The 17,442-nt window shown below is 39.5% G+C and overlaps 1 pseudogene; it reads right to left on the bottom strand.

The window, feature by feature from the left end:
- Positions 1 to 14,442: 14,442 nt before the first annotated feature.
- Positions 14,443 to 14,986, bottom strand: LOC103734660 (annotated as a pseudogene).
- Positions 14,987 to 17,442: the final 2,456 nt, after the last annotated feature.

Here is a 17,442-nt window from a genome sequence, read left to right as displayed (position 1 = left end):
CAGGTCATGCAAACAAAATGTTAGCAGGTATATTTATGTTGTATTCACAGTAAATAACTGTATCCTTACTACATTCATGTTACTGTCTCTGAAAAAATAACTAGAATTCCTTTTTAATATTTTATTTACTACTTTTTATTAAATGTGTATGAATGTATCACCTGCATGTGTGTGCTCCCATGTCATGTAATGCCCACAGAGGTCAGAAGAGGGCATCAGATCCCCTGGAAGCTGAGTTATGGACAATTAATCCACCATGCGGATACTAGGAATCAAACCTGGGTCCCCAGCAAAGGCGGCCAATTCTCTTAACTGCTAAGCCATCTCTCCAGCCCCAGAGTTCCTTTTATTCTCTTACTTTGTTTTAAAATAACCAAATAAGAGCTGAGGTCATCCGATTATGGCCCTGCTATGTAAACTCATCAACCGAGCTGACAACATATCAGAAATGAAAACACAGGGTGAAGGGGGGAAACAGCAGCACCCTAAAAAAGAAAATCCCTTATAATAGCAGAAATCCTTGAAATATCAGGGAGCAACCACAAGGAGGGAGATTTTTTTTTTTTAACACGGAGCCTGGCATCTCACAAATAACGTATGTTCCATATTATGTGGCAGTTGCTATGGTAACAACCTTTATTTCCTGAAACAGTACACAGATGTGTACAACATACTAACTTGCTGGTTATAAATTACAGCTTTTTCCCATAGTTCAATAACTTAAGAACTCTGCGGTTTTGAAATCTCAGAAGTTCTGTTGTTATTAAATTTCTTTTATGAGATAATTTTCCTTGTACTTTGAAAATGAGAGTGTTCCCAAGCAGACCAAGAGAAAGGAGCAAGGAGAAAAATGGGGCATCTCAGAGAGTTCTAGCTGAGTATCACTCTACGAAGACTCTTCATGAAGCCCTCTGAAATGAGGAGAAAATTATTTTAATGAATTGTGCATCTTGTACAATAGCCATGAGAAATAAGATGTTAGTGCAAATAAATTCAGAAACTGACTTCTTATAAGGTGCTGTATTTGCAGTTTTACAATAAATGAACTTTAATTCTTAGAAATCTCAAAGCGTTAAGATAATTTTATATGCTACAATGGTGTGAGGTGATGAATTAGCCTGGTTATTTGACTTCAAATGAATTTTTTTGGATCTTAGAAGAATCTGAGCCTGGGAAAAAATTATTACCACTGTACTTAATAAAGCAGAGTACCCTTTTGTCAGTTCAGAAAACAGAATACTGATTTTTACTATTGGGATTTTTTTTTAATACTTTAACCTTCATTAGTAAATAGTCCATCACATAACTTCCATATGCAGGGACCTGATTCCATGCCTAGACATGTGTCTATGTGTACAGAAATACACATTGTAGAAAAGTTGAATTCTACAGATGGTTATTCCTGCTGTGAAAATTTATATTGTGTTTTCCAGGTGTCAGGTCAGAGTATGTCCTTAATTAGATCGCTCAAGCAAGGGATGTAGTTCAGTGATAAAGCTCTCACCTCGTGTGTGTGAGAGGCCCCAGGTTCAAACCCCAGCACTGAAAAAAAAAAAATTCAAGTTGTAGATTTTCAAACCTTACTGAAAAGAGTCATCTCTACAACACTAGCAGGTTAAGGTTTAAAACCTAGGAAATATATTTGAAGAATAAGGTCATAAAATTAACATTTACATTTAAAAGCTTGCTTACAAACTAAAAAAAATAATTATATGGAAAGTATAAGTATGTTTAGTGAACAGTAACAAAGTATCCCTTGTTTTAAAAGACCATAAACCATGCTATGGATAGATTTTCCTGATATACATAAAATATTTGGAAATGCTATTCCAAGTCACAACACGGGCACATTCACATCCAGAATTGTCTAACAGAAGCAATGTCAGGAAGAGAAGCATTTGAATAATGTGCACAGAAGAAAAATCATTTTGAAAAGCTCATACCGTTAAGTGGTTGTTGAGATTTTCACTAATGTTTTTCCCATGAGCTCTTTTCTGAATCTTTCTCAGATATATTAAAAATAGGAGCATCACTAATCCATTCAAATCTTTACATTATCGAAGACAGTTATCGCCTCTCTAGGACTCACAAGCTAGAACTTGGAACCTGGTAGCTGAGGAGAACTTGGTTACTAGCTGTGTTTTTAAAGTATTACTTAAATTACATTTAAGTCATAAGATAATTATGAACTTTCTTCTCTTTTATATTTATATGGTATATTTATTGAATCGCACAGTATGCTTTTACAATAAAGTGCTTTTTACGTTGCCGCCTTTGTTCATCCAAAATAAAACTGACAGTTATCCTTTTCTAAGCTATTCTGAGAACATTTTCTCTCCTTTGAAGCTGATTGATGCACTACTTTAAATGTTCCTGCAAATATCTTTTCAATTCAAGTTTTTGCATAATGTAATAAGAAGATAAAAGAATTCTATACTTCAGCAAGAGACATTACAAAGCAAGTAGAGACATTATCAAGGGCATTAACATGCTCCTAATAGCAATAAACCCTTTTAACTGTCTGATGGAGAACAAGCTCCCACCAAACCACCACATATTATGGTAATTGGCTCCAATTTCTGAATCTTACATTGTAAAGTTACAAAGAGTTAGGTAGAACTAGAAAACAAATGTAGAATACTCATCTTGTTACGAATCCCATTATGAAGTGTTTGCTTTCTACATTTAACGAGGACAGGTCTGATCTGCTGAGCTGTTCATTACTGTGCTATCATATTTTTGTATCCTGTCTCTTTTTTGATTTCTACTCATTTATATAAATATATTTTTTCCTCAAATAACCCTTTTCTAACTCCAAAACATGACAGTAACATGAACAGCATTTTCCCTCAGATTCTGTAGCCATGGGTTCTCTGTGCATGCCTGAGTGACAGGGCATCCACTTTGTGAGCTCTCACATCCAGGGAAGATACAACAGGACAGAAAGATGCTGTGAAGATGCTTTGGTTTTTCTTTACAATGCACTACAAAATTACTTAAGTAGCCTTTCCATCCAAGCCAAGAGGAAATATAATTTCCAACTAAAGTTGAGCCCAGATACTGTTAAATTAAATAACAAAGAGAAAATCATTCTTGGCTCTCCTGCTCTTTGATAGGACGCAGACAGGGGGGAATTGACACCAGCCGGCGCTGGGTGATTAACCTGTAGTTTAGGTTGCGTTTCTAGGTGACTCGCCCATCATCCCAGGAACAGCTCTGAGCCTGGCGCCAGCAACTTGCTCGTCTCCAGAAGCGCAGGTCTATCAGGATCCAGTCCGCTCTGAGAAAGCTGTCATTTCATGACTCTAAAACAGCTTCTGATATCACGTACAAGATATCAAGAAGGAAAGAACAATAAAATAAAAACCAAAAGAGGAAAAGTATTTCAATTAAGAAGCGTTTTCTTACCAATCCTTAGAAATCACATAAAATAAAAGCTGTCAGCATCAATCTGTGCTTAAAAGGTTGATTTCTGTGATGGTTACATACAACCATGCAGGTCAGGGAGGAAATACAAATTATTCACAGAGTAGCTGAACTTTAAAATTTTCATTTTTCACTAGTTAGATATTTGGTTATTCAATTTGCCTAATGGATAGAAGGGGAAATGTTCATGTGACAGGTTGAAAAGGGAAAGAAAGAAATCCTCACACACACACAAACACACACACACAAAGACACATTTAATCTCTAGACCTATAAGGAGAAGCCTCACATATTTCCATGGATTTGAACTTTAATCTCAGGTAATTAGAAGCCTCATATAAATTCTAAGGACTGTCCCTTTATTGCTATGATTTTTCCAGTGGTGTTTAAATGTCTTTTCAGAGAAAGATAAATATTTCTTCAAGGACTTCCCTATTACCCCAGTAATCAGATACCCTAAAGGTGAATTGAGAAAAAAATTCTTATGAAATTTTAGGCAGCCTTTGAGCTAAGAGTATAATAATATTAAATAAAAGCATAAACATTACCATAAACAAATAAATAAAACTCCTACAAATGTGGCTTCTCATGAAAGATGTCACTTTCATTTTCATTTAATTTTTCCCTCTCAAGTTTATTTTAATGGACAGATAAAATTTTATGTATCACGTACAACATGCTTTAGTGAATATATATTTATACATACATTGTGAAATGTTTAAATCTAGTCAATTAACACAAGTCTGTTTTTAAAATACACTGTTTAAGAAGCATAGTATACTTCCTACTTATTATTAGAATTTTTATTGTCTTGCTTTGTATTCTATGTTTTCTGGTAAAAGGGATATTGGGTAGAAAAAGACTAATTCACTTGTTCTCTGCCAGCTGACTTAGGGATATCAGCAGTAGGTCCCTTCCGGTGGTCTTTTTTCTGGAACTTTTGTTTTGAAAAAAATCAAATTTTTCTGAAGGAGAATATGTAAAAAAAAAAAAAAAAAATCACTCCATCATCAAATCAAGAACTTTTCTTAAAGTACATCTTCCACAAGCAATAAGAGAAACAGCCTAAGAACACCCTCCAATCAAAAGAAGAAAAATAACAAAATCAGCTCACCCATGATTTCCTTAATATTCTTAAAAGAAATAAAACCTCATTGATGCCTCTACAAATAAAAATGAGGAAAGGGTAACTTTATTGATTGCCTGTAAACCAACAAACATGTAGCTTATTGATAACGCTAAACACCACCTAAGCCTTTAGTGATTTTCAACCAAAAGTCCGTTCCTGAATGAAGGCTTAAATCATCGTATTAATATATTAGAGAGAAAATTACCATGGGAGACACTTGGAAATTAATTAAAAACCCTGCACTCAGTTTGTTTGTGAGAGAAGATAAATATCACACATGGGAAAAGATGCCTGACAACCGCCATAGTTTTCAGATCCAAAATTAGCCCCTGACAGCTATGTCTTTGTATGAGTCTCCTTGGGGTATGATAAGTAGAGATGTGGAATATGAAGATTCCCGATAGGGGTATTTATTACTGACACTTCCGAAACATTCCATGTGTGGCATCAGCAAAGCACGCCTCACCTCAGACCGAAATGTCAGGTTTGCATCCAAGATTTTTTTTTCCATTCCTCTCCCCCTGACATCCCCATCCCTCCCTCCCCATCACCACTCCCCACCTTCTTCTCCTAAATATGATCCTTTTCAGAAGTTCAACAGCAGCCCCTGGTGGAATTCCGCAGTTGCTTCAGCCTGAGCAGTTGTTCAAGCAGCTCCATCTATCCTGTCAATAAAAAGAAAGCATGTCAGTGTGGATATTACCACATCGGTATGGCTTCCTACAGGTCAGGGATCAGAACGCGACGCCCTGTGCTCGAACCCAGTGCTTCATAATGGTAATTTCAGCCAATTTAAGGAGCTGGAGTTTTGAAAAAATATATATACATAACCAAACAATAAACATTTCTCAAAGGTCACGTTCATTTTATACCTAAAGACCAATAATTAACTGCTCTGAGAATACTTACCACAGAGTGGTTAAAAGGGAGAGACTCCACACCGCCTGGCTAGCAAAGCACCATTTTGTTTGCTTCGTGCCGTGACAGATTCAGCCTTACCACTTAGCAAACTGAGCCATATGAAACGACATAGAAGGGATTTCTCCGGGTCAGCGCTCAGAAAGCGGCCCAGAATGCCACTGTCCAGCCCCACCAGCATGGTGAGCAAGGTATAACAAGACAGCTCCAAAGGCTTCCCGGAGTAAGTGACCATCTTCTGCCCAGTGGGCAGACTTCGGTTCCTAGGGAAGGAAGCACTGTGCAGCTCTTTTGGGGCGTACCCGGGGTTAAGTGTGCACACTTAAGAGGCCTAGCCCAGGCATTCAACTCCAGTTCCACTTCCTCTGGAGCCACAGCACGAAGGCACAGTGCTATTGCTAGGCTCTGTATCCTTGGGGCAGGATCACCCCAGACAGGCTGCTCTCCTGTTCACACAAAGTGTGACGTGGGCTACAGGTAGCTCCCTCTCCTGCCACCAGGCAAGGAGAGGGAGAGTAGCATGGTGAGGAAGACTGCTTTACTGAGGGATTCCCAAGTGTGCCAGCATGGAACAGGTGGACTCACCATCCAAGAGGCCCAGGTTAAGATAAAGAAACAACCAGTTTACTCAAAACCCTCAGAGGGCTTTATGAATTTATTCAAAATCTTTCATTTCTCCTCTTAAGTGATGCAGTTTATTAAGAGGAAAAGAAAATAATAGTTAAACTTTAATATAGATTTATGATAAATACTAGAATACAATAAATACTATTTAAATGTGACCAGGTGGCTTTTAATTTTAAAGGTATCATACTTCATAATAGCCCTCTGCTTTCCCCTGAGGCCTCTTCCATTTCTGGGAAACTGAGCCAACCAGCTGAGAGCAGAGAGCATAGATAATCCCAGGACAGGCCACTTATTGAGGACACAGGTGAGCAAGAAACATTTTTAAAAAATAAAAAATAAGAGATGGTTTCCAGTGAATTATAATGTAGCAGAGGAGATAGTTCTAAGTGGATAGTTTTAATGCAATGGATGTAGCAATATACAATCCTAAGGGACACGCGGGGCCCTTACTTCAGCCAAGAGTCATCATGGGCTTTCTACAGAGATTTAAAAATATTATAAATTAGAGTTGTAAGTGGTGGCTCATGCCTGTAATCCCAGCACCTGAAAGAGTGAGACAGGAGGATTATCATGAGTTTGAGGACAACTTGAGCTACACGGTGAGACTGTTCTTGTATATATATATATATATATCTGGAGAGAGGTGTGTGTGTGTGTGTGTGTGTGTGTGTGTGTGTGTGCCAAAGAACTAGAGGCAGCTTGATATAGCCAAAGCATGAAATACAAATGGCCCGTGACAGGGGCAGAGGCTGGAGAGGTCGGTGAGGCAACGTACGCTGTGCCACTGACTGACTTAGAGAACGCAATGGCCAAAGTAGGTTTGAGGGGGGAAGATGACACTCTAAAGAAGTACTTCTCAAAATATGTCCTCAAGTGCCCTCCACAGGCCTCCAGACAGCTCCTTCTAACACTGATTATTAATACCACCCTCGAATGTCACAGCTGGAGAGGGACCTAACAGATCATTAAGGCCAGTCACTTTCAAGCTGTTCTGTGGGGACGGCAGGGTGGCAAAGCAAGGAAGCACCAGGCTACCTCCTCAGATCCTACCCAAGGGGTCTACTTTTCCCAACTGTGTATACTAGACTTCTTCATAAGACTGGGTGTAAAACAGGACTTCACATTTTGCAAACTACTGACCACCTCGTAGTTTTATAGAAAGACAGCTGAGGCCCACCAAGCTGAAATAACTTGTCCACAGAACCAGGTTTGCAGCAGAGGCTGAGCACACACCAACTCCAGGTGTCCTCTGTTCTGTGGACTCTTCTAAGTCTGGCTTTTACCATGCTTCACAGACCTAGCATCAAAACCCTCCTCGTTGAAAGTAGTCAGCTGCTTCTTCAGTTTATTCATTGAGTAAATATTTACTGAGCATCTTCTATGTACCAACCCCAACTGTATAGTGTTCTGCCATAATTGGGTATAATATGATCTAAAAAGCAGTTATTTTCACCTCACATAGGAGGATAATTATCAAAGGTCTGAGCTACTCAGTCACTGGATGATTACAGATAATCTGTACTTTAGAAAAAATAATTTATTGAGAATTTCATACATGCATATAAGGTGTTTTGATCAAATCCATACCCAATCCCTCCCCTCCAACTCCTCCCCTATCTCCCCATCACTTTTCTCTGGTAACTTCATGTACTCTTTCTTCTTCTTTTATTTATTTTTTAATGGGGCTTTTGGCTGCTCTAACATTTCCTCTTCTGAAGAGGTAACCCTAAAATCTTATAAGGATTAGATAAAAGCTCCCAAATATTTTCTACATTTTTGGCCTTTGGAACTGAGTATGTTGCTAAGAGGCTCAAGGACATTTAGACTTTTAGCCAAGAAACTGGCTACTTTTCTTTGGGGTCTTTTTACCCTAACTGCCTAGTCAATTCCTACCTCCTATTCTTACACACGGTCCTGTGAAGAGGTTACTCAACTTGCAGATAGGGAATCGGGATGCAGACCACTCTGGCTTCTTCCATGCTGAACAGGAGGGATGCAGAGTGAGGCAACCGGAGTGCCCCTTCAGTAGGTCTATCTAAAAGACTCCCAAATCAATCGTATAACTCTTATCTGTAGGGGGAAAAGAAAGTCCTTGACTGGTGAATAGGAGATGTGAAGGAGAAGTAAAGGCAAGAGTAATTAGCATCATGGAACTAGAAAAAAACTCAGAAAAGGGTAATTTTCAAATGTTCATATGAGAGTCCATTGGAATTTCTTGACAAGGGCTTCCAAAAGCATCCCTCTATTGGGTTCCTCCTCATTTTTCTTTTTTCTGTCAAGGATAATCTATACTTTTAAGCTGATTTGTGAAAATGCATTCTTTAATCCTTAAAGTTCCTAAGGTATAATAAGGTGTTCATCTTTTGGGGGTTAGGGGATGGTTGAGACAAGGTCTCCCTGTAATTCCAGTTGGACTTGATCTCACAGAGACTCCCCAGCCTCTGTCTCCAGAGTGCTTGGATTAAAGGTGTGCACCACCACACCTGACTTCTTCATCGTTTTTTCAAATCACCTTCATACATATTCCAAAGCTTACTGGAAATAGTGCTTCAAAACTCAGTAAGTTTAAATTTATCAAATTTAGAGCTGGTATCTGAAATAGGGAGAAAACACAGTTTTCAAGACATGGAAATCCAAGCAAATGAACTTCTGTCCCCCCTCTTACTAACTTAACAGATGTTTGTACCAACAGGGTAATTCCTCAAACAAAGGAAAACAAATCCTTGCTTGACCTAAAGAAATAGAAGCAAATATTAGCTAAGGGCTTCTGGGGACCTGTGAGTTCCTTCTAAAGGATGTGGGGAAGGCAGCAGTGGGCTGACACCTCCCAGGTTGTGTGACTCAGGGTAAGAGGTATGGGGGGGGGGCTGGCAGCTCATATAAAAAGAGTATAAAATGACCTCAAGTCTCTTTAACCCTGTCCTTAGTGTCCTGAATAACAATATTGATCTATTGCCTCCTTTGGGCACCTAACTTCTTTCTTCTTGGGCAATCCTCTAGCTGACTTGGGGACCAGCCTGGTCTGACTACAATAACAGTGAGTTGTAAATTCATGAAATTCCACACTGGGCATCAAGCCTTAGTGGGAATATTTAACAAAATGAAATACCTTAGCGAGCTCTTCTAACTTCTAAAAGTACAATGTGACCAAAGATGCCCCAGAACACAGCACACTGGTGGTAAATAGGAGACAGATGGGTGCAAATTTTTCTGGCAAGACTTTGGAAGAATCTGATGAGATGATGAAATGGTAAATGATCCAAGCCTCTGATATGACTATTAAAATTAGCATAGCTCCCATAACTAAGACTGAAGGGTAGAACTTATGCTAGGCTTAAAATATAGTCCGTTACCTGTGAAACAGTAAATTCTTGAATAAAAAAAGGGAAAATGTAACGCAATCCTGGAAGACAATATCCTAGAATGTGGGCCATCTGATACCTGCAGTCGTCACATTCATGAAGACAGAAGTAGAAGGCAGTCCTTAGCAACCAGAAGGTAGGAAAGTGAGGGATTATGGCATGATGTGTATAGAGTTTCAGTTGAGGAAGACAAAAAATGTTCTAGAAGTGGGAGGTGGTGATGATCACACAACAGTGGGAACATACATAATGCCACTGAAACATAAACTTAAAAATCAATGAAATGGCAATTTTGATGTTAGGCATACTTTATCACAGTAAAAGCAAAATAGACACTGGAAGCAGAAAAGGAAATTGGATTATCCATATTGATAAAGTCTACCATGATTGACCCATAAAAAACTGCCTTCTTCATATGTAAAATTTTAAGCATAGTGCCAAATTCAATGTTGCTTGAAAGGCTCAAGTAAATTCTTGGGTGGGGGAAAAAAAAGAGCATCACTTATCTAAGTATCTGACAAATGTCAGGTATTATTGCTATATCTCTCCTAAACATTTCAGCCTACTGTGTATTACTGTGACTAAAAATATTATCTAATGCCTCTAAAAAGTCAGTAAGTACCAAATGTAAAATGTGTTGTTGTCTACCTAAGGAGTCTCTAAAACAACTCTTTTTTTCTGTTTATCAAAATGTTCTAAAACACTGAAAAGAATTTTCAAGAAAATAGACATTAGTAAATTAATTATATATTTATTGAATGCAAATTTTGTATAAAAGTATAAAGTCCTGCACATGGTGCTCTGAGAGGAGTGTGCAACACACATGTCCCTGTCCTCAAAGAGGCTGCTGTCATGAGAGGTCAGCTTCCTACAAGATCGCAATGCCATTCTTCAAGGCCCATCTGAATGAACATGAGAAAACCTGAAATTTTTTCTAAGCTATAAGAAGCCTTTGGTTGAATCACGGTGTCTTATGCTGTAGCTTAAAGGATATATTTTCCTTTATGCATTTTGATATTTGAGAAAAATGAATTCAAAAATTACTGGAAAAAGAAGGTCTGTAATTGACTGCCTAGGGAAACTATGCAAAATCCCTTCAAAACTCCCACCAGGAGTGGAAGAGAGGTGGATGCAGATACACTCTGAAAGCTTCCCAAGCTTGTTCCACTGGAATTCTAATTAGTAAGACCCCTTTAGGCAACTTTTCAGCTCTTAATTTAAATACAGGAAGTGTTTCCTTAGGCTCTAAAATACCTTGGCAGAGCTGATCCTATTTCCTGAGATTAAATAGGAGAAAACTCTTCTCTCAGGAGATTGAACCTCACACAATAAGATCATTCATTAGAATGTTCATATAAATCCAAAATATACCAGGCAAAGAGCAAATGTCTTCTTCATCAAGTCACACCTGGGAAATGGCAGCCAGAGCTATTGCTGGTTCAACTCTTGAGTCAGCATTTGTGAATTACAAGTTCTCGAACAAGAATTACTGAGAGCTAGGTGCATTTTGGCAATGAAACCAAGTAAAAGATAACTAAGTAAATAAATAAAATTCTTTTTTTCTAAATAAAAAAAAATCATGTCAGTATTGCTTGCTTTTTAACAATTTTTATTCCTTTTTTTGTCAACACTAGTGATCCAACCCAAGGCCTAGCTCATAGGCAAGGACCTCCCTCTGAGTTACACCCTGGCCCTTCTTTACATCTACAAAAATGAAGCTATACCTCTCTAACCTAATTCTTACTCCACTTTTTACCATTTAAGATTTTAGCAATAGGAAAATCTGATAAGCTTTTGAAAGTCTACATTTGACCTATCAGAGAACAAAAACTTAAGACCAAAACACACTACTCAAAGGCCAGCTGGGAGGGGAAGCGGGGAAGAGTAGGTTTCTGGAACTTATTTATTGTCCAAGAAAACAAACGGGAACACTTTTCAATTTCTTGCCATACCTCTGTAAATTTATATCACCTCACTAAATTTGATAGCTAAATAGTGTTCTGACAGTGTTGTTGAGACTTGTGTGTCAGATTTAGAAATGTTATTGTTGAGGCTTACTTTGATGGTAAGATTTTTAGAAGCCTATTTCCCTGCTAAACAAATGTATTATGGAGTGATGGATAACAGAGATTCAAAGGATTACAATGAGAGATCAAGGCATTCACCTGCAATATCTATCGCATTGACAGTCGACTTTATTGAAGCTTCACAATATTAACTGTCTCTCTCTGGACTGGCTTAGCCAGGTAGGTGATTATCAATTTATCACCAGTCAAAACACAAATTGCTTTATGTACAGTGTCTGTGGCAGAATCATGCACCTTGAATCCGATCAAAACGATCTTACTATGATGAAAAGAAACATTAGTTGGCAACTTCTCTAATCAAACTGTGTCTGACGTCTTGGTTTGAAAGAACATCTTTCCTGGAACACGGATCACGAATACCCTTCTCCAAAGTCTGGGAAATACAGAGGCAAGAGGCTGTCCACTCCGTCTTTTTGAGCCTTGCTTCCTCTAACTGCCCCTCACGCCCACCCCAGCAAACAGCAGGTAAGAAATTGAGCAGTTCCAAATCTCCTCCATGGTAAAGCGTTTTGACACTGAAATTCCACCTGAGCAGCGATGGGTCCACTGAATTACATGTAAAAAATTATCTAATATCACCAAGAATCAGAACCAAGAAACATGTATTACTTATTTGACTCAGCTGTCAAAAATAGTAAGGACTTTTTTAAAAAATGTAGTTTATTTTTATTATTTATTTTTTAATGTGTATGAATGTATTGCCTACATGCACGTAAGTGCACCCATACCGTGCAATGCCTATAGAGGTCAGAAGAGGGTGTCAGATCCCCTGGAACCGGAGTTACAGACAGTTGTTAGCTGCCATGTGGGTGCTGGGAATCAAGATCAGTCAGTGCTCTTAACTGCTGAGCCATCTTTGCCCCACAGCTTTTAAGTTTTATAATTCTATCCTGCTTCCTAGTTCTTGCCTCCAACAAAGTATAATCCTCCAGATAGTGAGTCTCCTTTGTACCCATTCAATCAGTATTTGTTAAATGCAGAAATGGAAAGAGAGAAGATGTTGGCCTTAAGATTTTGACACCTCAGACAAGAACTAAAAGCTACACTAGAAATTAGGGAGATGGCATAACCAGAAAAGTGCTTGACTTACAAACAAGAGGATACAAGTTTGATCCTCAGATCCCACATTTTAAAAAGCCAGTGTGGTGGCAAATGTTGCAATCTGAGCATTGGGAGATGGAAACAGGTGGATTCCTGGGGCTCACTGGCCAGTCCACCTAGCCTACTTGGCAAGGTTCAGGCTGATGAGAGATGCTGCCTCAACAAATAAGGTAGGTAGCACCTTAAGAATGATGGAATGACTCTCAAGGTTATCCCTCTGTCCTTCACATACATATACATGGGCACATGTACTTATACACACACACACAAAATAAATAAATAAATAAATAAATAAATAAAAATACATAGAACAGTGCAAGAGACATATGAGAGATGGCAAAATACTAATGTACTTGTACCTGAAACTCCAGAAGTGGATATGAAAAGAAATTGGGGCAAGAGCCATGTTTGAAATATGGCTGAGAATTTTCCCCCCAAAAAAGATGTAAAACATCAAATCTAAATCAGGAAAAACACATTACCAGTCATATCACAGTAAAATTGCCAAATGACAAAATGAAAAGCTTCAACCACAGGGCTGGAGAAATGTCTCGGTGATTAAGATCTGGGCTTGATTTCCAGCACTCAGATGGTGGCTAACAACCGTCCCTAACTCCAGTTCTAGGGAAATCCATTGCTTTTTTCTGACCTTGGGCAATACATGACACAGGTGCACGTACATGCATGCAGGCAATACACTCACATACATAAAATAAAAACAAATAAAATATTAAATATAAAACTGGAACCACAAGGTCAGCAAATCAAAGAACATCTTACCTTCAAAGGAACTTCAGTTAAGTTCTCAATTAAACCACAGAAGCCAGAAAACAAAATAAAATGACATTTTAAAATACTGAAAGAATTTGTTGGCAATGTAGTAGTCTATAGCCAGTGAAAATATTCTTCAATTTAGAAAGATTAAAAAAATATTTGTTTCCAGTACTGGCGAGGTAGAGGCAGGTAAATCTCTGTGAGTTCAAGGCAGCCTGGTCTACATAGCAAGTCCCAGGCTAGCCAAGGCTACAGGGCTACATAATATTTTCAAAATGATAAAAGAAACATTGAAGGGACTTCTTTTTTTTTCTTCTTTTTAAGACATGGTCTCTCTGTAGCCCTAGCTGGCCTGGAACTCACTATGTAAACAAAGCTGGCCTTGATGAGATCCACCTGATTCTGCCTCCCTCTGGAAGCAGGATTAAAGGCATGAACCACCATGCCTGGCCTAGGGACTTTTTTTTTTTTTAAGAGCCAGAATCATTCAACCTTAATAACTTACAGGCAAATACTAAAAATAGTTAATACAAAGGACACACACGGCTTATTAAAAAGGGCTGTGGATCTACGAATGTGCGGAAGGATTCTTGACATTTCCACACAGATGCAGAAGTAAAGATTACTATGACTGAGTTCCTAGAACAGCTGAGGAAACCCCCAAATGTGGAGAGATGGTTCTCATTCATTCCAAATACATTATCTGAGCAACTTCCTATACACCCCTCCCGCAAAAACACACATCCAAATAAAACGGAAGGAAACAGAGAGCCAGGGTGGAGGTAGAGTCAGCTTTACATTTAAGTCTGAAGTCCTACAGTCCCTACAACTCTAGAGGTGAAGATGAAGCATTGAAAGGCACTTCTTCTCCCATCCTCCCACACTGTGTCACCAAAACAGGACCCCCATGCTTCTCAGTCCTTTGAGATGGACAGGTCCAGCACCCAGGCTGAAAGGTCACAGGCACTGCCTGACCACATGTACTGATCGCTAGTAGGAAGGGAGGGGCGGCCTCGGGTCACCATCTCCTCTTGCCTACCAGAGCAGCCTTCTTCCTCTTGAAGATCATCTCACACAGGAGCTCCAGGCCTGGCTGCAGGCCCAGCCCGTCCATATGACTGCAGCCCTGCACATGGGTGAGCGTGGCAACGCCTCTTCTCCACCTCGGCTCCGCTCAGTGCCCCAAGTTGGTCGTGAGCACCAGCACCGGCACCCCCTAGTTGTCCGAGGCCCTGCTGATCCGGTGGAGCTCCACCTTGGCCTCCTGTAGCCGCGCAGTCTCTGTGGAGTCCACCACGACCACCAGACCGTCTGTCCTGCGGGTATAGGGACGCCTCCTGACCTGCAACATCCCACACTTGAAAAGTGATTCCATGGGACCCCCCACAAGGGCACCCAGATCCAGTGTTAAAGCCCTTGGTGGGTCACACTGGACAAATTCCTTGAACTTGAGGCAGAGAGGTCTTCCCAGCTGAATCCAGCCCAGTGACCACAACGTGCAGAACTTGGAAGTGGAGCAAAAGGGAGTGAGTCGGCGCCATGTCAGTCAAGTGATTCCCCATAGTGAGATAAGGTGCAGGGCAAAACTAAGGCGCAGGTCCAAGGGAGGCCTTGAAATGGCAGGCCGCAGGTAGCACAGCTGGGTTATCTTCTGTCAGCCGCGTTCCCTGCCAGTCACCTGGACCAACCGAGCTGCCCAACCAACAATGCACAGCCCATTAGCCACCGCCAATTCTGCCTGAAGGGACTACTTTAAACAGGAGAAAAATGATCCCAGACAGAAAGACAAAAACACAAGCAAGAAGGAAGAGTGGTAGAAAGGTAAAGGTGAGCATAAATGTAAATGCTCTTGTTACCCAGCAACAGTAACATTTTGTAACATTTAAAGTACCTTTACACTCACAAACACAAGACAACAATACTAACAGCCAGGCTGGAAAAAATGGAGTTAATACTAAATCCAGGAATGGCCATAAATCTAGACACAACCTAGGAAGGGATAAAACTAATAATTTACATTAGATTTAAATAAATGATGAATACTTTGTCCAAAAAGTATACTTCCAATGGGGTTGGGAAGATGGCTTAATGGGTAAGAGTGCTTGCTCTATAAGTAAGAGGATCTGAGTTCGAGTCCCCAGCACCCACACTTAAAAAAAAAAAATCTAGGCACGGTTATACATGCCTGTAACCCCAGTGATGGGAGGCAGAGACAGGTAGATCCCAAAAGTTGACTGATCACCCAGTCTAGCCAAGATGGCAAGCTTTTGGTTCAGTAAGAGAGAACCTGTCTCAAGACAATAACAAACAGAACAGTAAAGCAATGTCTTGCTGTAGCCTCCACATGCCCACACATGGGAATGCACCCACACACTTACATGCATGTACCAGACACACACACCACCACTACCACCACCACACACCACACACAAAAATAGATAAATAAATAAATTCAACAACCTGCGTCCTCCCTTTAGTTCAGTCCATCGAATATTTATCTAGTACCAGTATGAGCCAGGTAATGTTTTAAGGGCTCAGGATAAAATAGCATATGGTAAGTAAGTGCTATGGAGAAAAACTGAAGCAGGTAAAGAATGTTTAAGAGGAGCTGAGAAGGGATGCATGATTATAGAGTATTCAAGGCAAAATGACAATAGTATCTGAACAAAACTTTGATGACTTTATATACACACACACATATATAATTCCAAGCATATCAGTACTGACATTAAGTATTGACTACTTAAAAGGAAGGTCAAAGTTTGTCAAAGTTGATAAAAAATAGTTCAATGATTTGTTGCCTAAGTAAGACAACACGTAGTTGAATATAAGGACACAGTAAATGAATAGAAAAAATTATATATGTGTAAACATTACTATCAAACATAAAAAGTGACAAGTTATAATGATGTTTAAAAGTTGATGTAACCCAAGAGTGGTGGCATACACCTTTAATCCCAGCACTCAGGAGGCAGAAGCAGACAGATCTCTGTGAGACTGAGGTCAGCCTGGTCTACATAGGGAGCTCCAGGCCAACAGGGGCTACAGGGAGACCATGTCTCAAAAAGACAAAAAAAAAAAAAAAGTTTGAAATTGGAATCCTTATTTGAATCCACAGGATAGGAAAATCTGGTGGTATCTGAGTTCTACTAAAAAGAAAGCATTTCATGAAGGTGAAAAAGACTTAGATATTGTAGTGGTTTGCTTTTCCAATAGGTCACAACACATAAACAGATATGCACTATGTCCATGGTATTAAGATTCCATCAGAAAATGGGACAAGAAGGAGAGCAGGGTAAAATAAAAGGGAGAAATGTCTTTTAAAAACTATTTAAAGGAGCAATCACTTAAAAATTGAGAAATGCTGAACAGAACAAGGCTGTCTTTGAGAGGCAGGGCTCAGAGATGCGTAAAAGACCGCTATGTCGGGAAAGAGGGCAGGGCAGGGTGGGAAAAAGCAGGAGACAGCATCGGACGGCATCGTGAGTGGCAGAAGGAGCTGTTCCACAGGCTCTGAGAACAAGGAAGCGGTAAACAACGTGAAATGCAATCGTGTGGTCAAGTAAGATAAGGTCTGAGAAGGGTTTATTGGATTTAGCAATTAGGAGGTCACTGGTCATTTAACCTCTTTGTGCTTCAGTTTCAATACTTGTTAAATTAAATTGAAAAATAATCTCTAAGGCAACTTGCAGCCCTAAAGACTCATGCAGGTTAGATCTTTCTGCATACAGCAACGCGCACAAGCACATGCACATGCTCCTGTCCACATGCTAATCTTTTCCCTTCGTCTCATTTTTCCATCTCTCTATAGTTCTGTTTGCATTTGGAAAATCCCAGTTCTCTCTGTTTAATTACAACAGCGCTTAGAAATAAATCAGTTATGAGAGTTTACAGCACCCTGATAAACTGAGCTGCTGGACAATAAACTGGTTAGTATCAGTTCCTATAAACATTTCTAATGCCTTGTAAAGGCCTTTTATGAGACAATAAAAGCTTTAAAATGCAGATACCATATTTT

The sequence above is a fragment of the Nannospalax galili genome, unplaced genomic scaffold (assembly GCF_000622305.1).
Source record: "Nannospalax galili isolate Female #2095 unplaced genomic scaffold, S.galili_v1.0 scaffold255, whole genome shotgun sequence".
Lineage (NCBI taxonomy): Eukaryota > Metazoa > Chordata > Mammalia > Rodentia > Spalacidae > Nannospalax > Nannospalax galili.
This window is presented reverse-complemented; position numbering and strand designations above follow the sequence as displayed.